The sequence below is a fragment of the Dendropsophus ebraccatus genome, chromosome 9, assembly GCF_027789765.1.
Source record: "Dendropsophus ebraccatus isolate aDenEbr1 chromosome 9, aDenEbr1.pat, whole genome shotgun sequence".
Classification (NCBI taxonomy): domain Eukaryota; kingdom Metazoa; phylum Chordata; class Amphibia; order Anura; family Hylidae; genus Dendropsophus; species Dendropsophus ebraccatus.
The window spans coordinates 45,506,700-45,519,468 of NC_091462.1; positions in this window are offsets into that span (position 1 = coordinate 45,506,700).

Here is a 12,769-nt window from a genome sequence, read left to right on the forward strand (position 1 = left end):
GCAACTCTGTACCCACAATCTGACCCCCCCCCCCCCAAACCACTTGTACCTTCAGGTTGCTGCTTTTAATCCAAGATCTGTCCTGGGGTCCGTTCGGCAGGGGATGCAGTTATTGTCATAAAAACAACTTTTAATCCAGCAGCGCTGTGTCTAACGGCCGGGGCTTACATTTGTATGTGCATTAGGCTGGCACACCCTCTCTGTCCTTCCTCCCCACCCTCCTCATCATTAGGAATGATCCAGGAACATTTACTGCTGTTTGAGCTTTGCACAGGTATATTAACGGTCCAGCCCATGTGCCGGGCTGCCACAGGTGGGGAATAGGAAGCAATCTGCCCGGAGTATTCCTAATGCTGAGGAGGGTGGGGAGGAAGGACAGAGAGGTTGTACCAGCCTAATGCATATACAAATGTAAGCCCCGGCCGTTAGACACAGCGCTGCCGGATTCAAAGTTGTTTTTATGACAATAACTGCATCCCCTGCCGAACGGACCCCAGGACATTTCTTGGATTAAAAGCAGCTATCTGAAGGTACAAGTGGTTTGGGGGGGGGTCAGATTGTGGGTACGGAGTCGCTTTAATAAAGATTTGTAAGTTTCCTTAATTTAAAAAAAATAAAAATCCAAGAATTCTAGAGGCAACAGCTGTATGTCTCTGTGGTTCTATTCAGTGCCACACTGTGCTCTTTGCTGCCACTTATAGGTGGGTTCACTCTATGGAATACGCACAGATAAATTCTGTCTCTCGTACCCGTTCAAGGCGGCGCGCATATCCACCGACTCCATAGACACCATTCTATGGCTGGGCCGATTTTGCAGTCTGCTGAAAGAATTGACATGTCAGTTCTTTCTGCGGAAGTCAGAATCTGCCCGGCCATACAATGGTGTCTATGGCACGGGCTGATATGCGCACAGCCGTGTGCGGGTACGAGCGGCGGAATACACCAGAACTTATCCACGCGGATTCCGTAGTGTGAACCCATCCTATGTCTGTGTTGGTAACTGTCCTCAGAAAAAGAATGCAGAAGAACTGTTTTGACCTCTCTGTGATTGATTTACAGCCCCTCCAGATGGGTCACAGAGCCATGTGCTGAGACAAATTAGGACAGCAGTGCCCGTATTAAGGCCATATTACACGGCACTATATTCCAGGGGAAGCAAGCGCTGACTTGTCAGTTTAGTGCTCCCTTCCGTCTCATTTCCTGCTCACTCCCTGCGCTATTACATGCACAGAAAGCAAGCGGGAGGACGGGAGGGGCTGCACAATCGCTGCAAAAATCATGTGCAAAATCATCATTGTGCATGTCCGCTGATCTTGGCCTTTCAACATGTCGTGTTACACTAAACTTTTATGGGCCTGAATGATTGACAATCGACCAAGTAAGGCCGAAATTGTTTAGTGTAATCGTTTAATGTCCTTTACTATACAACTTGTGAGCAGACAACAGCAGAGAGTGAAGCAGACACAGCAAAGTGTATAAGAGAGGCTATCTGCATCTATTCCTGCTATTGTCTGCTTTCAAACTACAGATGTAGCAAGTGCCAACATGATCCCAATTGCACAATATCGAGTGTTGCAGAGTGCCAGCTTGGCATGTTAACACTAGCCACATAGCACAGAACTGTAAACTGCTAAGTAGTTTGCATAGCTTTGCATACTTAAGGTTTCTAGGGCTGAATGCACAGTGTCTAACCAGGGGGATCACTGACCCAGAAACAGTAAAACAGTGGTGGTTGCTGCTTCTGCCTAATGCCCCAGGTAGAGATGAGCAAAGCAAATTTGATGAGTTCTGATTTGCAGTGAATCGGGCATTAAATTTGCTTCGTAGTGAGTTGGATAATTCACCAGATTTGCTTCAAAATTCGCAAAACATAGTGGCCTGACATGTTAGCTCAGAGAAGTGTCTTTTGGCGGGAGCAAGGGATTATCCATAATTCCTTGCACCCATCCAATCACCTGCAAACCCTACTGTGATGTTAGCAAACCCCCCCCCCCCCCCCCTCACCCTCTATATAAGGTGATTGGCTTCCTGGAGGCGGCCAGTCGGCTGTGTATAGTGGAGAGTACGTTACAGCAGGCAGTAAGTAGAGGGAGAGAAATACAGAGAGATAGGGACAGACAGGAGAGGAGGGTGGATTGTGGGAGGTTTTCTGTGGGAGCAGTGAAGCCATTATCAAGTATACCAAGTAACTGGGTGACAGTTGTTCATTAATCCAAGTCACTGGGTGCTGGGTGTGCATTATAGGAAGTCACTGGGTGCTGGGTGTGTATTATAGAAAGTCACCGTGAGCACAGTGTCCATCTTAATAACTCACTGGGTGCTCATTTACCAATGTCCACTGCTGTCCTGGGAGAAAATTGATATTACACCGCTGATCCACCAACGTCTATTACTGTCCATACTGATTGACATTTTTTTAAAATTGCCATTTTCCAATTTAGACACTGTCACAGCAACAACTGTTGAAAAAAAAGTGATACTCTGTAATAGTCCCACTATTGTAGCTAGTATAGTTTGCCTGTTTTAATAAAAATTAGTTTGTATGCGATTTGCAAATATTTGGGAACTTCGCAAAACAAAATTCCAAGTGATTCGCTTACCTCTAGCCACAGGGTTTCCTGGGCAAAAACAGAAGAGGTGGCAGAAAAGTCTGCTCCGCTTTTTTTTTTTTTGTCAAATCAGATGATGCCAGAAAGTGCCAGAGATTTGTAATGTACCTCTATTAAAAAAAAATCTTAAGTCTTACAGTAATTATCAGCTGCTGTATGTCCTGCAGGAAGCATTATTGTTTCTTCTAGTCCATAGAGCAGAAGAGGGTTTCTATGGGGATTTTTATGGGGACACATGTGAGCACTGTGTCAGACGGGAAAGAATACAAAACTCCCTGCAGGACATACAGCAGCTGATAAGTACTGAAATACTTGTAATTTACTCCTATAAAAAAAATCAAATCAGTTGATTTGAAAGAATTATTTTTAGTGAACTACCCCATTAATTTCCAATGGATACCTTTTTAATTACACCTCCCAAAAATGAACCTTCACCATTTGTGCTAATATCCAATTTGTTATTTTATTGCACACAGTTTCTTTCTCCATATTGCAAAATACCCTTTCCTCTGTATTGAACTATGTCCTTTGATCTTATTGCACACAGTCAAACAATTTAGCAGCGATATCCAAACTATTGCTCGGTATATTGCACAATATCCTTTATTCTTATTGCACAATGTCCACGAATATTGCAATGTTATCAAGAATATTGCCAGCCCACAAAGTCACAAATATCAGGCTTACATAGACACAACTCAGGGGGAGATTTATGAAAGGGTGTAAATATACACCTGGTTTAAACCAACCAATCAAAGCTCCTTTTATATTTTACCAGAGCTGAAAGATGAGCTGTGATTGGTTGCTGTGGGCAGTTTACACCAGGTGTATATACCCCCCGCCCCCGTCATAAATCTCCCCCATAGTGTCTTACCTTATGCCCCTTTCTCACCACTCTAGGACTATCCAGCCATCTGCACTTATCGGGGGACATTTATGAAGGCTGCGCCTGTGGTGTATGTCATGGAGAAGGCATAAATTTGTCCCTGCTCCCTGGTGTACACCAGCCGTATCCACGCTTGCCCGATGGGCCTCCTCCCGCACCTCATTTACCAGAATTTCTGCCTGCTCACAGGTGTATGTCATGGCTGAAATCTACCCCTGCCCAGGAGGTACAGGCCAGATTCACTAAGACGCGTGCACCACATAGTGAATCTGGCGGGGTAATCAGAGATGGCGGGTGCAAGGAATTATTTCTAATCACTTGCAGTTTTACAATCGGCTCCAAGCCTCCACTGTTTGAAGCCACACTCTCCTTCTCACTATATAGTGTATCAGTGAACCTGAAGTCAGCATTCAGCTGCTGGATAGAGAAGCATCTATACATGAGAGGGAGAAATAGATAAAAGTTAGAGGCATGGAAAGATAGAGTTAGAGGTTAGTGTGGTGTACTGAGGTAGGAGTGATTTAGGTGTAGGGGCTGTCTCATAGACAGGCAGAGGAGGACTGTGCACTGGTCATAGACAGGCAGAAGTGTACTATTTGCTGGTCATAGAGCCAGGCAGAAGAGTACTGTGCACTAGTCATAGGCAGTGGAATACTGTGCGCTGATGATAGACAGGCAGAGGAGTTCTGTGTGCTGGTCATAGAGCCAATCATAGAGCCAGTCAGAGCAGTGGCGTAGCTACCATAGAGGCAGGGAAGGCGGTTGCTATGGGGCCGTGGAGGGAGGGGGCCCAGGGAAGATAAGAGCCTCCTGTGTCATTTTGCTTAACCCCTTATGTACTGCAGTGTGTAAGTGACCCAGTGTTCTCTTACATGCTGTAACACAAAAAAGGGTTAATATAAGCTCAAGACAATTAGCTCTGTGATAACCTCTGTTCTCTGAGCTCCTGCAGAGGTCAGGGGTTATCAGTGCAGGAGTAGCAAGGAGAGAGCTAATTGTCTTCTGCATTAACCCTTTGTGTTGCAGCATGTAAGAGAACACTGGGTCACTTACACACTGCAGTAAATAAAGGGTTAAGCAAAAGGTAGTCTGCTCCTGCACCTATGTATATAACCACGAGGCTCCTAATACAGCTGTTAAATACAGTGGATGGACAGAACAAGCAGACATTGGCTTTCCCCTCTCCACGCAGGATTCTGCCTCTGGCCACAAGAGATTTTTTTTTTTTTTGCCACATCACCGAATATATATGTGTATATATGGGAGGGGGCCCCATACAGTTTTTTGCTATGGGGCCCCATGAATCCTAGTTACACCCCTAAGTCAGAGGGGTACTGTGCACTGTTGATAGGGCCAGTGTGTCAGTGGACTCTGTCCACTAGTGGCTAACTCCTGGGTGAAGTTAACCCAGTGAAGCATCTTGCAGGTTACATCGGTTTTCGGTATTGGATAGAACACATAATAACAACATTTCAAGGCCCTTTCCATAGTATGGCCAGTGGCAGCAGCTGAAGTAGCAGTAAAGGAGGGAGTAGTGGCAGAACAAGGGATTGTGGTAATGCTAATACCAACAGGTATAACAACAGGGTGCAACTTCCTGTACAATCCTGCTGCCTAAAACTGATCCACAGCAGGTTTTCTGCCACCATCAATACTAGGGGACAGCAGAAATACAAAATTCAAAGGTCTACATAGTACTGAACTGCAAAAAGATCCACTGTAAGTTTTACACAGCAGCCCCACAGCAACATGTGAATGCCCCATCAGGGTGAAGGGTTTGTAGGAGTGACAAAGCGAAGGTGGTATGGTTACCCACGATACCCCATCAGGGGTTTCCACCTTCCCAGTTTAAGGCAGCAAGTAGAAGAGAAAGAAAAAAGGCCCGGTGTCTTCAGAGAAAAGACTAGTAGTAAAATGATACCGGCTGCTCACCTTGTTGCCCCTTGGGCTTTGTGCATATCATCTCTCACAGTCCGTAGGGGTACCAGTGTTGCTGTTGCCCACAGGATGCATGCCCAGATTGACAATCTAGTAGATAGGGCAAATGCCGGTGGGCTGCTTAGATTGACGGTTCATGGGCCGCCCGGTCTGCATATTTAAATTTTGCATCATTATAAACAAATGCCGCTTGCCACTGTACTGCTTATTCAGCTGCTGTGTTGAATAGCGGTGCTAGACACTGAGGGTCGCTGCCTGTCACTGAAGGCCAGGAGGAGGATAAGCTGTCATCTGTGATGGTGCAGGGGTGCTGGACTGTCTGTCTGCTGTGTCTACATGTGGTGGCGGCAGTGGCTGTGTGTGCTGCTCTGGGCACTGTGTATAAGTGGTGCTTGCTGCTTTGTCTGTGTGTGATGTTGAGGGCTGTTACCTGATGATAAATAATCCAGTTGGATCCTTCACGACTTTCCTCTGTAGCTGCTGTAGCCCCATCCGCCTGGCCTGCCCCTGGGGGTCCTCCTATGGACAGTGGCCGGGCTGGCTCCGCCCCATGACTCCACTGACCTTCAGGTCAGTCAGTAGAGGTGAAGGCGTGTTTGGAGCAGAAAAAAGAGGGTCTTCAGCAGAACAGGGCCCTCATTGGCTGCCTCAGGGTGGGTGAGCTATTAACCCCTGTACTGCTGTCATGGGTCTGAGCTAAACAGGGGCTTGTCTTGTAGTGAATCATAATATGGGCACAGTCCAAAGTGAGCAAAGGCTGGGCCTGCATATTACTGCACTGATGAGCTGGGGAAGCAATGCACAAGACAAGCTGATGCTGGTTGCCTAAGAATGGGCCATATAGTGCTAGTCTTATTCTCTGAAGGCTCCTCCAGCTTATCAGTGCTTTGGTCCGGAGAGGAGCTGCCCCCAGAGCAGGTGTCTAGGCTGCAGGATGGAGAGGGAAACAGAAAACTTGGCAATTAGAAATTACACTTAGTGGCTCTCTGACCAGTCACCATTAGTGATGAGCGAATACTGTTCGATCAAATAGATATTCGATCGAATAGTAAGGTATTCGATCTATCGAATATTATCGAATATTCGATAAATATTTGATAAGCGTTCAAATCCCCCAGCTTCCGTTTTTTACCTCCAAGTGGTCGAATAGATGTTTTTAAATAATCGAATATTTGTTCCCATTGACTTTAATGGGATCAAATATTAGGGAGATATTCGTACGAATATCGAATATTCGAATATTTCACTATTCGCTCATCACTAGTCACCATCTATTCTGCATAGATTAGTGCTCAGGCAGCAGCACGATTCCTCAGCATACAGTGCTTTATCTGTATACTGATAACAAATTACATGTGTTTCCCCCTCGACATGACAGCACCAACCAGAGAGAGGGACCCCGCCTCCCCAGGGACAGGAACCTGAAGAGATAAAAGAGCAGGCCCTCCTCTTCCTCCTCAGTGGTTTCCTGTCCCTGCGGGAAGCCTGAAGAAAAGTAGGAGACCGGAGCTCCCTCTATTCCCTGGGGCTGTATGCTGAGGGGGATGCTCTAGAGGCCGTAGTTCGGCCTAAGTCCTACTCACCCCGGAGACTGAGGAGACATCGGGATCGGTTCCCAGTCAGGCCGGACGGTATCGGAGCTCCGAGGAAGCGCTGTGGCGCGCCGGAGGGTCCGGAGGATTGGGGCCTAGTATCGGAACTTCCGGAAGTGACTCGCGGTGACGCGTCTGGAAGTTCCGGAAGCCGCGTCGCACGCCGGAAGAGCGCCGGATGCCGGAGGCTCTTCAGTGAGGAGCGCTCGTGGTGTCAGAGAGGCGAGAGTGTGGCGCAGGCAGTTGGGGGTGAGAAGGCCGGTCACTGGACGCATCGATGAGTGAAAGAAAGGAATCGGAACGGACGGCAGAAAAACCCAGGGTACCAGAGTGCTGAGGGTCACTCGGAGGTAAGACAAAAAATCACTCAGGGAGCTGACAATGTGATGTTTTCTTAGGAGGAGGAGGTTAAGAGGTCCTCAAAATCTACTAAGAAAGAATGTAGGATCTGTAAAGTCAGGTTGCCGGCTGATTTGGATCGTCCTACATGTGACTCCTGTGTGAGCAAGATGGTGTCAGCAGAAGTCCCTAATATGTCTACCTTGCTAGCATCCATGAAGTGAGTGATTCCTCTGTTTTTGCCCAGTATATTGCTGGTTAAAGGTCAGCACATAGCTAAGGCGTTTTTTGTTTTTTCCTATTTTTAGGGAGTTGATTAAAACGGAAATCCAGAACTCTCTAAAAGTAGTCCCACCTGTGGCAGCCCCTCTGGTTGTGGAGGCTGCGGGCCCCTCGCATGCAGGTGCGGGTTATTCTGATCAGGAGACGGATGGGGCAGAAAATAATACCTCTGAAATAGAGGAAGCTAATGTACCAGAGGAAGATGCTGGAGGGAAGCCGTTGTGCCCCTTAGAGGATGTGGACTTTTTAGTTAAAGAGGTCCGGGCTACTATGCAGCTGGAGGAACAAGTAGCGCCTAAGTCAATCCAAGATATCATGTTTGGGGGGCTGGAGGAGAAAAAGAAAATAGTCTTTCCAGTCCACAGAAGCATCTCAGCCCTTATTAAGAGGGAATGGTCCAAGCCTGATAGAAAGGGGTTTGTGCCCAGAGCGGTAAAAAGGAAATACCCTTTCAACGACTCAGAAAATCCAGGGTGGGTCCATCGTGGCCATTGCCAAAGTCTCAAAGAAGGGAACTCTCCCGTTTGAGGATCTGGGCACCTTAAAGGACCCAATGGATAAAAAAGCGGAGGGGTTCTTAAAGAGAGCTTGGGAAGCCACAACAGAGTCTTTTAAGCCGAGTGTAGCAAGCACTTGTGTAGCTAGGGCTATGTTATTATGGTTGGCACAGATGGAGGAAGGGCTGCAGTCTGGAGAGTCTAGAGAAAATCTGTTAGCATCCTTGCCCAGGCTAAAAAAATCAGCATCCTTTTTAGCGGATGCGTCTGCGGATGCCTTGCGGTTTTCCGCAAGATCCGCAGCCCTGTCCAATTCAGCCAGGAGGGCCATATGGTTAAAGAATTGATCAGGAGATGCAGTGGCCAAAACAAAATTGTGTAACATTCCCTGTGTGGGAAATATATTATTTGGTTCGGTGTTAGAAGATTTATTAGAAAAAGCAGGGGACAAGAAGAAAGGTTTTCCCTCTACTTATCAACCAGGAAGGTTCCAGTCCTTTCGGGTACAAGGAAGGGGAAACTTCCGGGGTCGAGGTGCAGATAGATCAAGAGGAAGAGGGGCATTCAGAGCTAGGGGATACCTCTTCAACCAGAAATCTGACATTGGGAAGAAGCCAGCCGGCCAATAATTTAAAACAAGTAGGAGGCAGATTGAAGTTTTTTTTTAGTGAATGGGAAAAGATCTGCGGTAGCAGTTGGGTTCTCAGTTATATTAGAGAAGGAGTTACTTTTGATTTTGTGTCATTACCCTCTACCCGGTTTTTGGTGACAAGAAGTCACATGGGAGAAATAGGTCAGAAGACCTTAGAGGGGGAAGTTATTTCTTTGATAAATAAAAATGTCCTGGTACCAGTGCCAGAGGCTGAAAGGTGTCATGGCTTCTACTCTAACCTTTTTTGATCCAGAAACCGGATCGCTCCTATAGAGTTATCATTAATTTAAAACCATTAAATAAGTATCTAAGATACCAAAAATTTAAGATGGAGACGATCAAGTCTACGGTTAATTTACTTAGCAAAAATTGTTTTATGGCATCTATTGACTTAAAGGATGCCTACTTACATGTCCCTATACACTCACAATTTCAGAAGTACCTACGTATTGCTATATGTATAAATGGTTCTTTGTTTCACCTCCAGTTCCAGGCTCTTCCCTTCGGCATAGCAATAGCGCCCAGAGTATTCACCAAAATCGTGGCAGAGATGGCAGCGCATGTCAGGGAAGGGCCAGGTCTGTTCATCCCCTATTTAGACGATTTTTTGTTAGTGGCTGAATCAGCAGAGTTATTACAGTCACTAGTGGATAGAACTTTAGCCATCCTAGGTAAGCTGGGCTGGATTGTAAATTATGAAAAATCTTTTTTGTCTCCAGCGCAAAGGAAAAAGTTTCTGGGGATCGTTTTAGATTCTTCTGTTCAAAAGTCTTTTCTGCCAGAAGAAAAGATCCAGAAAATACAATCCGCAGTGTCGCTGGCAGTAAGAAATCCCAGGCTCACAATCAGAAGGGGTATGTCCTTGTTGGAGTTATTTACGGCAGCTATTCCAGCAGTCCCATGGGCGCAGACACACTCCAGGCCCCTTCAGACATATCTCCTAGATCTTTGGGACGGATCCCCTGGAGGGCTAGACAGATCCATAGTGTTGACAAAGGAGGTTGTGAAAAGTTTATCCTGGTGGTTGAAGACAGATCATCTTTCGGTGGGATTATCCTGGGTCAGGAAATGTCCTTTGGTCATCACTACAGATGCCAGCCCCTCAGGTTGGGGAGCCCACTTAGGTAGTTTGGATTTTCAGGGATCATGGGATAGTTCCTTTGAGGAAAGATCATCTAATTTTAGGGAGTTGGCAGCAATCAGTGAGGCTCTTAAGATGTCAGAGGGATATATTAGGAACTCAAATATTAATGTGCTTACAGACAACTCCACAGCGGTTGCCATAATAAACAGGCAGGGTACCACAAGAAGTAAGAGTTTATTGAATCTGTCTTATGAAATTTTTGCCTTTGCAGAAATAAATCTCCTAAGCCTCTCGGCTGTCCATCTAAAGGGATCGCAAAACATAAGGGCGGACTACTTAAGCAGAAATCGATTAAAACAGGGAGAATGGAAGTTGAGCCGAGAAATCTTCCAAAAGATTGTGCGTCTGTGGGGAAGTCCGGAGGTGGATTTATTTGCAACCAGGGAGAATCGACAGATCGGTTCTACTCACTGTCCCCCATGGACAAGCCGATGGCGGTGGACGCCCTGTCACAGACGTGGGGGTGGGATCTAGCGTATGCCTTCCCGCCAATAGCCATTCTCCCAAGGGTGTTAAGGAAAATCAGGCAGGATCAAGCGAGAGTCATTCTGATTGCCCCGTTTTGGCCTCGCAGGGCCTGGTTCTCAGCCCTCAGAGATTTGTCAATCGCGGATCCGTGGGTGCTGCCAGAACTACCAGACCTACTATCTCAGGGCCCGATTCTGCATCCACAAGCACAACATCTACACTTGACGGCTTGGCTCTTGAGAGGATGATTCTTAAGAGCAAGGGGTTATCAGATTCAGTAATTTCTACCTTGCAGCTGAGCAGAAAGCCGATTACCTGCAAAATTTATTTCAGAATCTGGAAAACTTTCTTTAATTTTGTGGGAACAAGACAGTTAGATTTTAGTAGTCCAAATATGGCAAAGATTCTTAATTTCTTACAGAAAGGTTTGGAGAAAGGGTTAAAACCAGCAACCCTAAAGGTACAGGTGTCTGCGCTAGGGGCATTGTATGATCAACAGCTAGCCAGACATCCTTGGATTATGCGTTTCTTTAGAGCTTTAGTAAAAATATGTCCCAGGGTAGTGAATAAAACTCCTCCATGGGACCTAAATGTGGTCCTAAATGCTTTAATTAAAGGGCCCTTTGAGCCATTGACGGAAGCTTCCCTTAAAATTTTAACGTGGAAGACAGCCTTGCTTGTGGCAATTACTTCAGCCAGAAGGGTTTGTGAGATAGTCCACTTGTCTAGTTCAGAACCTTACACAAGAATACTTTCAGATAGAATTATCTTTAAACCAGACCCCTCTTTTTTACCGAAGGTAGTCTCTAATTTCCACCAAACACAAGAAATAGTCCTCCCATCCTTCTGTGATAATCCCAGGAATGATAGGGAAAGAGAATTTCACTTGCTGGATGTAAGGAGGACAGTGATTAAGTACTTAGAAATAACAAAACAGTTTAGAAAGACAAATTCCCTGTTTATACAGTTTGCGGGTCCTAATAGAGGTGATAAGGTGTCTAGGGGAACCCTAGCTAGGTGGATTAGGCAAGCTATATGTATGTGTTACTCGTCTTCTGGTCTGTCTCCTCCTCTCTCTGTAAAGGCCCACTCTACTCGGGCAGTGGCCACCTCCTGGGCCGAAAGGGGAGACGCCTCGCTAGATCAGATCTGCAAGGCTGCAGTATGGTCGTCACCGCACACTTTTTTTCGTCACTATCGGTTAGATCTTTCTTCTGCCTCTGAGCTTGCTTTTGGGAGAAAGGTGTTACAAGCGGTGGTCCCTCCCTAAATTCCATCTCTGGTATTCTCTCTGGTTGGTGCTGTCATGTCGAGGGGGAAAACGGAAATTACTTACGGTAAAGATGTTTCCCGGAGTACATGACAGCACCATGGTATAACCCACCCTTTTCTTTTCTGCTTCTGTTGGCACTAGGGTGTTCACAGGGTGTTAATGTCGGAGTTGGTGATAGGTGTAGGGTTATAAGAGTTTGTTGTAACTAATAATTCAGGCTCTCTTTGGTCTCGGAAATTCACTGAGGAGGAAGAGGAGGGCCTGCTCTTTTATCTCTTCAGGTTCCTGTCCCTGGGGAGGCGGGGTCCCTCTCTCTGGTTGGTGCTGTCATGTACTCCGGGAAACATCATTACCGTAAGTAATTTCCGTTTTCTGCTGCCCAAGGGGTTATGACCCCTGGAACACATGACATGCTCTTTCCAGTGTCTGTCCTGCAGCAGCTCCCGGCCCACTCTGTGATAGAAGTTTCTACAGAAGAGCAGACAATGTGTGAGGAGAAGGAGGAGGAGGATGGCTGCAGTGTAATGGATGTGAATGATTATGGGTGATGTGTAAATGCTTGTCTGTGTTTGCTTATGTGCCATTAGCATGCAATAGTGCAGATGAATCCATTTATTTTTACTAGTAGTTTAGTGACAAACTGAAAGGGTTAATTTGGTGGGGGCTTTTTGGGTTATTTGTGGGGGTATTTTGACTTGGCCCATGTTGGATGTGGGGGACATGTCACATTATTGTGTAAACAAAGTTAGGCTGGGTTTACACTTCCACTGTGGAAAAGGAAAGAGTCCAAGATGTCACCTTTCACTAAGTTTTTCGAGTAAAAAGAAGTAATGACAGCACCTCCTGATGGGGTATCTGGTGCAATCGCCTAGGGGAGCTTGGTCCACCTTGAACATGTGATTTAAATTTAAAGTGGAATGTGTCACCTATACTGACCTTGTCTGTTATGGTGCACCTGTGTATTACACATGAGGTAACTCCGGATAAGAAAAACATGTTTTTTATTAAAAGTACATTAAAAGATAAATATGTGTCTATACAGGTACAGGTAGAGAATACAGCGTGCTGTTTGGTGTTACAGGTAGAGAA